Below are 14,484 nucleotides of genomic sequence, written 5' to 3'. Positions count from 1 at the left end.
CGATGGGGCACTATTCCTCCCCCTACTGACACCAACGATGGGGCACTATTCCTCCCCCCACAGACACCAACGATGGGGCACTATTCCTCCCCCCACAGACACCAACGATGGGGCACTATTCCTCCCCCCACTGACACCAACGATGGGGCACTATTCCTCCCCCCACTGACACCAACGATGGGGCACTATTCCTCCCCCCACTGACACCAACGATGGGGCACTATTCCTCCCCCCACCGACACCAAGAATGGGGCACTATTCCTCCCCCCACCGACACCAACGATGGGACACTATTTCCCCCCCCCCACTGACACCAATGATGGGTCACTATTCCCCCCCCCACTGACACCAATGATGGGTCACTATTCCCCCCTCCACCACACTGACACCAATGATGGGGCACTATTCCTCCCACTGACACCAATGATGGGGCACTATTCCTCCCACTGACACCAATGATGGGGCACTATTCCTCCCACTGACACCAATGATGGGGCACTATTCCTCCCACTGACACCAATGATGGGGCACTATTCCTCCCACTGACACCAATGATAGGGCACTATTCCTCCCACTGACACCAATGATGGGGCACTATTCCTCCCACTGACACCAATGATGGGGCACTATTCCTCCCACTGACACCCACAATGGGGCACTATTCCTCCCACTGACACCAATGATGGGGCACTATTCCTCCCACTGACACCAATGATGGGGCACTATTCCTCCCACTGATACCAATGATGGGGCACTATTCCTCCCACTGACACCAATGATGGGGCACTATTCCTCCCACTGACACCAATGATGGGGCACTATTCCTCCCAATGACACCCACAATGGGGCACTATTCCTCCCACTGACACCCACAATGGGGCACTATTCCTCCCACTGACACCCACAATAGGGCACTATTCATCTCACTGACACCAATGATGGGGCACTATTCCTCCCACTGACACCAATGATGGGGCACTATTCATCCCACTGACGCCAATGATTGTACACTATTTCTCCCACTGATGCCAATGATTGGGCACTATTCCTCCCACTGACCCCAATGATGGGGCACTATTCCTCCCACTGACACCAATGATGGGGCACTATTCCCCCCACTGACACCAATGATGGGGCACTATTCCCCCCACTGACACCAATGATGGAGCACTATTCCTCCCACTGACACCAATGATGGGGCACTATTCCTTCCACTGACACCAATGATGGGACACTGTTCCTCCCACTGATACCAATGATGGGGCACTATTCCTCCCACTGATACCAATGATGGGGCAATATTCCTCCCACTGACACCAATGATGGGGCACTATTCCTCCCACTGACACCAATGATGGGGCACTATTCCTCCCACTGACACCAATGATGGGGCACTATTCCCCCCACTGACACGAATGATGGGGCACTATTCCTCCCACTGACACCAATGATGGAGCACTATTCCTCCCACTGACACCAATGATGGGGCACTATTCCTCCCACTGACACCAATGATGGGGCACTATTCCTTCCACTGAAACCAATGATGGGGCACTATTCCTCCCACTGACACCAATGATGGGGCACTATTCCTCCCACTGACACCAATGATGGGGCACTATTCCTTCCACTGACACCAATGATGGGCACTATTCCTCCCACTGACACCAATGATGGGGCACTATTCCTCCCACTGACACCAATGATGGAGCACTATTCCTCCCACTGACACCAATGATGGAGCACTATTCCTCCCACTGACACCAATGATGGGGCACTATTCCTCCCACTGACACCAATGATGGGGCACTATTCCTTCCACTGACACCAATGATGGGACACTATTCCTCCCACTGATACCAATGATGGGGCACTATTCCTCCCACTGATACCAATGATGGGGCACTATTCCTCCCACTGACACCAATGATGGGGCACTATTCCTCCCACTGACACCAATGATGGGGCACTATTCCTCCCACTGACACCAATGATGGGGCACTATTCCCCCCACTGACAACAATGATGGGGCACTATTCCTTCCACTGACACCAATGATGGAGCACTATTCCTCCCACTGACACCAATGATGGGGCACTATTCCTCCCACTGACACCAATGATGGGGCACTATTCCTTCCACTGACACCAATGATGGGGCACTATTCCTCCCACTGATACCAATGATGGGGCACTATTCCTCCCACTGATACCAATGATGGGGCACTATTCCTCCCACTGACACCAATGATGGGGCACTATTCCTTCCACTGACACCAATGATGGGGCACTATTCCTCCCACTGATACCAATGATGGGGCACTATTCCTCCCACTGATACCAATGACGGGGCACTATTCCTCCCACTGATACCAATGACGGGGCACTATTCCTCCCACTGATACCAATGACGGGGGACTATTCCTCCCACTGATACCAATGATGGGGCACTATTCCTCCCACTGATACCAATGATGGGGCACTATTCCTCCCACTGACACCAATGATGGGGCACTATTCCTCCCACTGATACCAATGATGGGACACTATTCCTCCCACTGATACCAATGATGGGGCACTTTTCCTCCCACTGACGCCAATGATGGGACACTATTCCTCCCACTGATTCCAATGATGGGACACTATTCATCCCACTGACATCAGTGATGGGGCGCTAGTCCTCCCACTGCAAAATTACAGTTATGAAGTAGCAACGAAAATAATTTTATGGTTGGGGGTCACCACAACATGAGGAACTGTATTAAGGGGTCGCGGCATTAGAAAGGTTGAGAACCACTGATCTAGTGGTTAGCATACACATTGTCCCCCTCAAATCTGCTTCTTTAAATGCATAGACAAAGCCCTGACTGAGCTCAGTCTCTTGTATGTTCTTCAGCAAGAAGGTCTGTTAGTGGGACCCTGCTTCCATGAGTTCCTCCATGTATCACTGGAGCAAACTTTGAGTGTTTTTCATCTTTTTTTCTTAGCATAGGTCTGATTTCTTATATGGGTAGCTCAGCAATATGACACCTTACTGACTAAAATTGCTAATGCCAAGGTGTCTGCCTATATTACGGTTATATTCTGTGCTTCTTGCTGTGCCTCCAGACCAGCAGTGCAGGTACAAGAATTCAGCAGACAGATTTAGGTTGGCCATACATGGATCAAATTTTGATCCACATATGGGCAGGCTGGTTGCAGATAATCAATTTGTGTGCAATCAGCCCATTGGAAAATGTTCTCTTAATCAGCACCGAGGACTATAGCTGGTGGTGCTAATCAGTGTATTCTGGCAGCGGGGAATACAATAGCGTAGCAGGTGGGATTCCCCAATCACCTCAAATGTGTGGATAGGGAAATTGAGTAATTTTCTTTTGTTCAACCCACTGCTTGGATGAAAAATTAAAAAAAGACTCATGTATGGCTATCCTTACACAATACCTAGTTTTTCAAGTTACAAGTATTTTATATAGTGTGTAGGTTTAACCGCTTGCTCATTGTGCTATAGCCAAATGACGTCTACAGAGCAGTTGTCCAGCTCTCGGAGGGCGTTATATGACGTCCTCCCAAAACCGCGCACCCGGCTTTCTTTGTGAGCGCTGTGTCCTTCTCTGTAGAGGGCCAATCACAGCACCCCTTAACCACATGATCACCTGTGTCCAATCACAGCTGATCACAATGTAAACACACTTGTCAGTTATTGGCAATACTTTCCTCATGCTGTTACAGGAAAGTACTGCTGATAACTGGCAATTGTGAATGGAGACATCTACACTGATAATCAGGGAACTGATTATCAGTGTCCTGATTATCAGTGCAGCCTCATTAGTGCATCCTCATTAATGCCAACCAGTGCCCATCAGTGCAGCCTCATCAACGCACATCAGTGAATGAGAAAAATTATCTGTTTGCAAAATTTTATAATAGAAACTAAGAAAAATGTTTTGGGGTTTTTTTCAAAATTGTTTACTAAAAAATAAAAAACTCAGCGGAGATTAAATACCACCAAAAGAAAGCTCTATTTATGTGAAAAAAATGATAAAATATTCATATGGGTACTGTGTTGCATGACCACGCAATTGTCATTCAAGGTGCAAAAGCACTGAAAATTGGCCTGAGCAGGAAGGGCAGGTTAGGTAAGTGGTAAAGTATTATGAAACTTATAAACTAACATTTAATAAATTGCAGCTTACCAGTTTTTAGATGCAATGCCTACATTAATTTTATTTTTTTAAGTTTTGTTTCCTTTATTTTCCTGCCAGTAAATCTGTTTTTTCAACTTCCTGTAACACACCAACCTGTCCAAAAAGTGCCAGTTAGAGGGTTGAGACAACCATTTAATATTAATAGGGGTGCTTACAATGGTCAGCATTTTTTAATTTATGTAAAACCTTTATCTCAAATGTTGCTGTAACTGCCTAAAAAGTGTTAGCTGGAGTTCAGTTTTAAAGTGTTATTGACCACTTGCCCTGCTGAGGATTTACCCCCCTTCCTGACCAGGCCATTTTTTGCGTTACGGCACTGCGTTACTTTAACTGAAAATTGTGCGGTCATGCAACGCTGCACCCAAATTAAATTTACGTCCTTTTTTCCCATGAATTGAGCTTTCTTTCGGTGGCATTTGATCGTCTGTGCTTTTTTTATTTTTTGCGCTATAAAAAAAAAGTCGACAATTTTGAGAAAAAAACAATATTTTTGACTTTTTGCTATTAAACATGTCCAGTAAAATCTTTTTAAAAAAATCAAATGACGTCATAAATTTAGGCCAAAATGTATTCTGCTAATCCCAATACGTGTAAATTAATTGGTTTACATGAAAGTTATAGTGTTTACAAATGGTGGTATATATACTGGAATTTTTTTTGTTTTACTGGGGGGGGGGCGGTGTGTTCGTGCTTCACTGTAAGCACACTGCTCTGGATGGCTGTGCTGTTGCTCTGCTCTGTGTGTCCATTCAAACACAGAGTTCAGCTCTGCCCCGCCCTCTGCTCCCTCTTTATTGGCTCACTGGCTGTGATTGACAGTAGCAGGAGCCAATGGCTACTTCTGCTGTCTCAGCCAATGAGGAGGATGAGTCCCTGAAGAGCCACTGCTCTCTTGCACATTGCTGGATCGAGATGGGGTCCAGGTAAATATAGGGGGGCTGCTGCACACAAAGGGTTTTTTACCTTCATGCATAGAATGCATGAAAATAAAAAACATTGAGTCTTTACAACCACTTTAAACAGTTAGTCAAGTCCATCTATATCTGCTAGTACATCTAACAGTACCCTCTTCCCAGATTGACAATGCTGTTGCCCAAAGGTTTCTCCATCCACATCTAGATCACCAGATGAATCTAAGTAAAAATAAAATGCAGCCACCACATTTAAGGATTGGCAAGCTGCAATGAATTCCATTTTTATTTTGGGGCTTAATACCATTTTAGCTTTAAACTCTAATATTAATCATCTGTTACAAGAAGGATTCTAAAAGTAATAAAAAGACACAGAGAAGAAATTCTGGAAGAAACAATGCAGGAACAGAAGAGGGACAACTGGAAGCATCACAGCAAGTGCAGCAGGACACTTGTAGGAATTTGGCAGCAAGGATGTTCAATTCCTATCGCCTGACGCCCAGGACATGCAGTTCCGGGCGCCAGGCAAGAAGTTTTTTTTACATTTAGTCTCTGCTGTGGGCAAGCAGCAGGGTTTAGAGGTGATGGTCGGCTCTCTAGTAAAAACAATCCGAGCAGCTAACTATGCACTGGATCACTTTTACAAGCAGCAGGAGACGTCCCCCCCTCCCCCTGCCTTCCGTGGGCTGTTCCAACGCCTGTCGTCCCCCCAAGCTTAGCAGAGGCACACTTCAATCCAGTCCTGTCCCCCCCTCACAGCCCATTGGTGGAGAGCGTCGCCAGTCAAAGCCAGGTGTTCTCCGCACGGCTGACCGAATCTTGTTCTTCTGGGAAGCTGCTGGAGATGGAGGGCTGCCATACTACAACACCTCCGCTGGCCTACCTACTGTCCAACTCCTCTGCCACGGCTACCCTTCCAATCTTTAACAGCACTGACAATATCACTGATCCAGGACCCATCATGTCAGAGTCGGCCAGCACCCCGTAGATCCCACCCACCATCCTACCCATTGATTAGCTGACCACAGCTGCCACCAACCCCCCAACCATTCCCCCCTCTCACCAGCTGATCACGACCACCCTGACCTTCCCACCCACCAATTGGCTGACCACAGCTGCCATTGACCCCTCTGACCATCCCACTCACCGATTGGTCGGCCACGGCCGCCACCAATCCCCCCCTCGACTATCCAATCCACAGATCGGCTGACCACAATTGCCTCTGACCCCCCCAACTATTTCACTCACCAATCGGCTGCCAGCGACCCCCCTCCCCCGACCATCCCACCCACTGATTGGCTGACCATGACCACCTCAGACCTTACCAACCATTCCACCAACCGATAGACCACCACCAACCCCCCGAGCATCCCACCCACCGATCGGCAAACCATGGCCACCACCAACCCCCCCAACCACCCCACCCACCGGTCAGCCAACCATGGCTGCCACTGACTCCCGCCGGCCATCACACCCACCAATCGGCCAACCATGACCGTTACCAACCCCCTTAACTTCACTGCCCACGTGGAAGAAATATATATTTTAAAATATTCTTCACAAATATATTAACATATATTTGAAATACTACAATTTTGGTCGTATTCAATATATTTCAAAAATATATTTCAAAATATATATAAAGTGTATGTTGAGATGTTTTTTTTATATATTAAAAAATATATGAAGAATATTTTTAAAAATACATTTTCAAACATATGTCTTTGAAAATACATTTAACCTACATTTTTGGAATGCATTTACAAGCAGTTAAAATGACTTTTGAATATGTTAAAAAAAAGCTGAAGAATATATTTTTTAAAAATATATTTTTAAATATATGCCTTTAGAAAATATATTTAAATTTACATTTTTTAGAATACATGTTAAAATATATTAGCGTAGGCCAATTTATTGTAAATATGTCACATTTTTTTTCTAAATATTTTGGAAATATATTTCTCTTCTATGTGGGTTCCTGCCACCAACATTTTTATTGGTAATATTATCTGATTATTGGTATGGACAGATCATTATATATTTAAAATTTTTTTATTATATTTACATTTTTTTTCTTTTTGTTGTTATAATTCGATTATTGTTATCTGCAGTCTTGGAATCCCATCCACTGGGAGGGGAGACAGAGCCTGTCCAATCCTGGACACCCGATCGACCAGCTGGCACTTCTGCCAGCTGATCTTAGAGGCAGACAAAGACCAGAACTGCTCTTTCTGCCTCTATGATATAGGAAGCAGAAAGTGATGAACATATATTGCTTCTGGTTTGCCCGGTTGTAAACGGCACCATTTTTAAAAATGGAAAGCCTTTCATCACACACTGATTTTGTTGTGATCAAAGGCTTTTAAGGGCCGAGGAGGGATCTGAGATCTTATTGACCCCAGATCCCTCCATAAAGAGTACCTGTCACTGCTTACATTCCTTGTGACAGCAATAAAAGTGAACAAAAAAACATTCTTTTTAAGTGACAGTGTAAAAATAAAAAAATAGAAAATAATTTCCAAGCACCCTCGTCCCCCATGCTTGCGTGCGAAGGCTAATGCATGCGTTGGTCCCGTACGCACACAAACCACGATCGTCCATTACATGTGAGGTATCACTGCGAACATCAGATCATGGCCAGTAATTCTAGCACCAGACCTCCTGTGTAACTCTAACACCCCAGTCACACCGATCTCCACTTTGAAATCGTGCGACTTACATTGTAGCCACACGATTTGTGGTGCGATTTGCAAAGACATCTGACACAGATGTCTATGCAAATCACACCAAAAGTAGTGCATGCACTACTTTGGAAATCAGTGCGGCTCCGACCAAGTCAGAATCGCACCGATATGACCGCTGTAATTGCGGACAATAGGGTGCGACTTGGCATGCGATTTGTAATCGCATGCCAAGTTGCACCCGATGTGACCAGGGTGTTAAGTGTTAACCTGTAAAATGTTTAAAGTGTCTCCTATGGATAGTGAAATTTACGTTGTTTGTTGCCGTTGCACGGACGTGCTCAATTTTAAAGTATGATGTGTTTGGTATTTATTTACTTAGCATAATATCTTTTATATTTTACCAAAAATGTTGTTGTGTATTGTGTTTTTCATTAAAATCAAAAAAGTGTATTTTTATCAAAAGAATTGTGTTTGAAAAACTGCTACGCAAATACGCCATAAAAGATTGCAACACCCGCCAATGTATTCTCTAGAGCCTCTGCTATAAAAAAATAAATGTTTGGGAGTTCTATGAAATTTTCTAGCAAACAATAATAAACATTAAAATTTTAAGTCGCCATAAAGCCCATTTCTTTTTTAAAAAATCCTCAGAATTCCTAAAAGCACTTCTGCCTAATAAAAACATCCATACAGCCGAATCCCCCAGAAGACGTCTGTACGACGAAACTTGTAGGGCAGGGCTTGTATGTGTGACATCATCGCGTTGCTACGTTGGTCAACGTGTTGCCAGCCGAGTTGAGCGTCTTCCATACTGGAGCCATCAGCTTGCCATATCACTATTTATGTAAGCACAGTGCTTTTTATCTTGCATCACAATCTTTTTTGGCATGTGAACTGTTGATTTTAAGGAATAAAGGAGTTTTTTGGCATACTTCACTATGTATGCGCTCTTTTTGTTTTTTTTTCATATTATGGCCACTGTTGTGGAATCCTATTTAGGCACAGAGGGCCATTACTTACACCCTCTAATGGTTTGTCCATTTTGGAGATTTGTTTTTTATGGCCACTGGTCTGATATGATGAGATTGTGACTGCATATCTTCGAGCTGAGCTTTATGACCATTAATAATTTTATGATCCACCTGGTCTGGTAAGAGGCCCCGACATCTATATGTGGAGGTATTGAGGTTTTTCATATCGTGGTGTATTATCGCAACTTAGATCGCACTTGGCACTGTGTACACTCTTGGAGAAGAAGGGACTTTAATTGTAGTATGAATTTGGATTCATGTTTTATATGAACCCTTTAATTCTTTATTTTTTGTCTTCACTGTATGAAATTCACTGATGTAAATTCACTATGATATAAGTATTTGATTTTTATTGTTTTTTATGTTTGTTCACTAGCACTGTTATTTAGTTTTTTCCATCCTGGGAATTTTTGTTTTCTATCAGGACAAGTGGAATTTCATGAGGGACAGCTAGATTGGGACCTTGATTTAGTCCCTTGGACAAGCAGTTTTTTTAAAAATTTCCACAGCCCTGGGCAGGTATAGAAAAATGTGACTTTGGAAACAAAAAAAAGTGGGTGCAAAATAAGATCACTCAAAAGAGAAAGCAAAACACAGCTATGGAAAGAATAAACTCATTTATAAAATGTCAAAGCAGATACAATAAGCACATTCAGGGATTCTTTCTCATTCATAGAAGCTATATCCAGGGCCAGTGCTAGACCATTTTGCACCCTAGGCAAGACCAGCTACTTGCGCCTCCCCCTCAAAAAAAAGATATTTTTTAAAAAACAGTAGAAAATATTCAATGAACAAAAGATGAAACTGCTTAATTTCTTTTACTTTGTAAAAATAAGTGCCATAAGAACACCAATATTAAAGACAAAATCTGTGTCACAAATGGACTGTATCTGTGGCTGACAGTGGCAGGGTCACAACTGCAGTGAGTGGAAGATGATGGATCCACAATCTGACAGATAGCGTGCAGGAATTCCCCAGGCAATGGGAGGAGATAAAACGCTGTGACAGCAGGCAGCCCAGCCCACACACACAGAGAGAACTCCTGAACTGAGCGATATACACAGTGACAGATCTGACACAACACACCACCACCAACACTGGCACAGATCAGCAGACCTAGAAGGCACTAGAAGAGCAGGCTGTGGGATCATAATGATGTCATCACTCCCTGACACATTGCACATGTGATGGATGTCCAGCCGGGAACGAGACATCAGACATTACCTCCGCCTCCACTGTTGAATGGGAAGAGAAGGGCTGGAACTCCACAGTGATCAGCAGCCGCCAGCCGGCTTGCGATAAGGTACTGAGTCTGACAGGAACACTGGAAGGAGCAGCTGCTCATCTGCTGCACTGGCCCCAGACACCTGGCATTCTTTTTCTCCCCTCTGCCACCCCTGTTCTCCGCTGAAGGATCATTCATGACGTGGCGGTGTCACACAAAGAGAGAGTGCCGGCCTTTGCTATGCCCAGGTGCCCCTAGGTGGCAGCCTAGTTTGCCTAGTGATAGCACAGGCCCTGGCTATAGCACAGCTTCTGTCAATGAAGGAGGAGGGCATAGTCGGCACTCTTGATGAGTGCTTATGACAGGTCCCTTGGCTCTATTAACCCCATGCTGCACCTGCTGTTTGCAGTAGCAGGGGTAGGCGAGTAGGAAAAGGAAGATTTCAACTAACTCAACTGCTGATCTCAACGGCTTACGATCTGCTGATGTAATGTATGATGCTTGGCTCAGCTCATGTGGCCTTTTTTATACAGTTGATGCCTTGAATTGTGTATCACCTTCTTTTGTACTGTTTGTAAAACTTGAATACAGTTTTTTGAACCTATTGTTCTGCTAGAAATCCAGTGTGCTCTTTCTTCCTATTTTCCTGCACTGAAATCTCAATCAATCAGTCCTGCCTGCTCGTTTACAGAACCCCACCTATCCCCCACTAATCTTTCCACTTACAAAGGCACTTGTAGGTGACCTGTACATTAACCCTTTCACCTCCTCCATTCAAACTTCCTGCATGCACAGTGCACAGTGCAAGGTCTCATTTTCTAGCCGAGCACAACACTTGCAGTTTAAACGTCTCAGACGCTAGGTGGACGCATTATTGAAAAATGCAACTCATCCTGTAAATCACAGAACAAAGAGGAATCAGGGGCCAGCACTTTTTCGGGAGAGGATTCATGATATCTGTATCTGTAATGGGAGGACCTTCACTATTTCCAGCAAGATGTGGACTATGGTATGTAATATTTTTGAATGTAGAATTACCTAGGGGGAGTTTCTGAAATTCTTCCTCAAAGGTGAATTTGACCCGGGCATTTTTTGCTATTTGGCACTGCACTACTTTAACTGAAAAATTGCACGGTCATGCAACTATGCACCCAAATTACATTTGTATAATTTTTTTTCACACAAACAGAGCTTTTTTTTATCATATTTGATCACCTCTGTTTTTTTTTAAATATTATTTAGATAAACAAAAAAAGACCAAAAATTATGAAGAAACTAATATTATTTACTATCCGCTGTAAAACATATCGGATTAAAAATAAAAAAAAATCTAATTTCTTCATACATTTAGTCCAAAATGTATTCTGCTACATGTTTTTGGTTAAAAAAAAAAACTCCCAATAAACGTATAGTGACTGGTTTGCATGAAAGTTAGTATATACTGAAATGTTTATTTATTTATTTTTATACTAGTAATGCTGGTGATCAGTGGAACTGTGCGACGGGCAATCTAACACTAACTGACACTTTGTGGGAACTGACCAAATGACACTGACATCTCCAGGGACACTAATGCAGTGATCAGTGCTAATAATATACACTATCACTGTACTAATAACACTGGCTGGGAAAGGGTTAACATTTAGGGGCAAGCAAAGGGTTTACTGTGTAGCTAATAATGTTTACCCTGTGTATTGATTGCTGCTTTTACTGAGTGATGTGCCTGTTTTTACTCCCTGCTTTGCAAAGGGAAAAAAACCTGACACATCGCTGCTGTCTGTAGAGAGCCCTGTGTATTAAGACATTTGCATGTGTTGCATGTTTGCATGTATGGAGAAATCAGTTAGCTTTTTTATTCAGCCTGCTGGTTTAAACAGAACATTACCCATAACAACTTGATAAAAATAATGTCCTTTAACATACATTCCACATTAATAATTATGCTAGCGAAATTACCATGTGATGTAAATTGCCTCCAGCATTATTCCTGTTTTTTCTTGCTGGAGGCTGCCATTTTGCTAAAGCCCAGAGCCCCGAGCAGAAGGAAATCTTTAGGCTGTCAGCAGGTGGGCCTCTAGTGGCTCTAATTTTTGGCATAGTGCCAAAACATGAAGAGCAACTGAGCATGTGCACAGCAGGTTGTATCAGTGTATTACTGGATTTTAAACAGTATAAGCACTGATTTTTTAATGTTTTATATAGCTAAACCTGCAAAAGGGGCCAGCCTGAAGTGATCTAGCAGGACTTCATTTTCTGACTAAAGTTCAAAGTAAGGTTAGATTTTATTGTAGCTCTAGTTTCTGCAGAACAGTTGAACTCTATCATGATTATTTTCAGAAACACAAAAAACCTCAAAGGTACACTTGGGAAACTAGAAATATTTTGAGGATGGTTCATATTAGGTCACATAGTTCTACACAATGATTAGCATAGTAAGCCCGATGTGCTATGTGGGACTCATTGTGAGGGGTGATAGGAATATCCCTGTTCAAGGGCAGATATATTCTGGGTGAGGGCAGTAGTGGGGGTGCAAAGAATAGTAGAATACAATTTATCACCCGAATGAGGAAAGAACAAACAGAGGGCGCACAGGCCTAGTGCATTACCATAAAAGTGTTTAATAAGAAATAAAGTAGGTGTTGTACTCAGAAACGACAATAAAGTCAAGGCACGTCATAAAAGAACAGCTGGGTCAACACCGCGCTGAGTAACAGTCCGCAATAGGGAGTGTAGACATCCAATAGGCTCACATGTTTCGAGGACTTGCCTCTTCCTCAGAGCCCATCCCCAAGTGCAGGAGCATTTTTGTTTGCTGACAATTTATCACCCACCCTTGATTGAGATGGAAGGGAAAACAAGAATTGATTTGTTCTTATTTGCTTGGCAGAGTAATGGGGCTCCCTGGAAAGGATGAAGGTGCAGTGGGGTGTCCACTACAGCACTGTAAATTAATTATACATCTTGTGTTGAAAATGTGTGTTCATGGCATAACTGCTGTTCCTTTATTGCACTTTGGAAAACGAAATTCAACTTTACACTAAAACTAACAGAGGTTCTAACCCCTCACAAACCTATCCAAAACTTAAAAAAACATTAGGTTTAGATAAAAGCAGTAGTCCACATAAACCAATCAAAGGACACAAAGGTGAAAGTATAGCTAAAGGATTTTTTCTTTAGTTTTGGATAGAGTGAAGATTTAGAACACCGTTTTTTATTTTTTATTTAAATCCCAAATTTTGGGTTGTTCTCAGAACAATAATAGAGGGGAAATCTTCTGACGATAATTCTGGTGCCACCCTGGGATTCCCTCACTTTGGAGAGATTTCCTCTCACTTTCTGTTATGTTATGTAATATTCCTGGCTATGGGACAGGAAGTGAAGAGAAATCTCTCTAATGAAACACAACAAAAAAACAACTTGACAGGGGTTATAACACACCCTTACTCTATCCAAAATGGAAAAAAAAGTTTTGCCTTTAGTTCTACTTGAAGTCAGACGAGTACAGACTGTATCCTGATGGGTTGCTTTGGGCAATTGCAGTTAAAGGTAATTTATAATTGAATAAGGCCAATTATAATCTCATATCATGAGCATAATGACGCTGCATAGTAACAGTATGCTTTCTATTAGTCCAATCCTAAACATCAGTTGGAAAGGAAATATTCAAATATTGCAAATCAAACCCAAGTTCAGCATTTTTCTAAATATTTCTAGTTTCTGATACTAAACAAATACAGACAGATCACATGAACATCTCATTTTCCCTGAAGCCCTAGGTTATATAAAACAAATAGTTATTCATTCGCCAGCTCCTGATTGTCAGCCCACATAATCAACAGGTGAAGCAAGCAGGGATTATTTTTCATAAAATGAGTATAGAGAATCAGTCACCTGGCAGCGACAGGAGGAGGTATTCAGCCCAGTAATCTTCGCTGTACAGAATCACAAGATCCTCAGTGCAAATCCCTGGGATCAGGCAGTCTCCTCCTCGTTGCAGCAAGCTCTGCTCTGACACAGTTGATCGCTGCTTCCACTGTCACTCTACACCTGTCTCAGGCATGTCACCCAGCAAGGGGCTCCTTTTATTAACGAAGGTGGAGCTTTGCTGTCCTTAAAACAAGGTTTTGCTTTTCAAATCTGTGCAGTCTTAGGCTACAGTCTCACTAGCCTCTTACCTTTTGGTTTAGTAAACACAGAAAAAAATTCTTTAGGACATATAAACAAACATTATGGTAAAGTTCACCTGCATTTAAGGGCACATGCACACACATATAAAAAAACCACTGCATTCATATCCATACAGCGTATAGTTTTTAACAGATCTGAATGCAATAGTATTGTATGGTCCCCTGTGCACAGCTATGTTGTGCTCAGTAATCTTCTGCTGTGTTCATCTGCGCAAAAGGAAAGTAGGAAATTCCGCGTCTTC

At 43.0% G+C, this 14,484-nt stretch overlaps 1 protein-coding gene across 1 annotated transcript in view; it reads right to left on the bottom strand.

Moving 5' to 3' along the window:
• The window catches only part of SAR1B (secretion associated Ras related GTPase 1B), an 80,655-nt gene extending 66,552 nt beyond the window's left edge, over positions 1-14,103 (bottom strand). Inside the window, exon 1 of the mRNA XM_089669960.1 lies at positions 13,947-14,103. The gene's annotated coding sequence lies outside the window, so the exon portion shown is untranslated. The remainder of the gene's footprint in view (positions 1-13,946) is intronic.
• Positions 14,104-14,484: the final 381 nt, after the last annotated feature.

The sequence above is a fragment of the Staurois parvus genome, unplaced genomic scaffold, assembly GCF_062004578.1.
Source record: "Staurois parvus isolate SC_StPar_1 unplaced genomic scaffold, SC_StPar_1.0 ptg000085l, whole genome shotgun sequence".
Taxonomy (NCBI): Eukaryota; Metazoa; Chordata; class Amphibia; order Anura; family Ranidae; genus Staurois; species Staurois parvus.
This window is presented reverse-complemented; position numbering and strand designations above follow the sequence as displayed.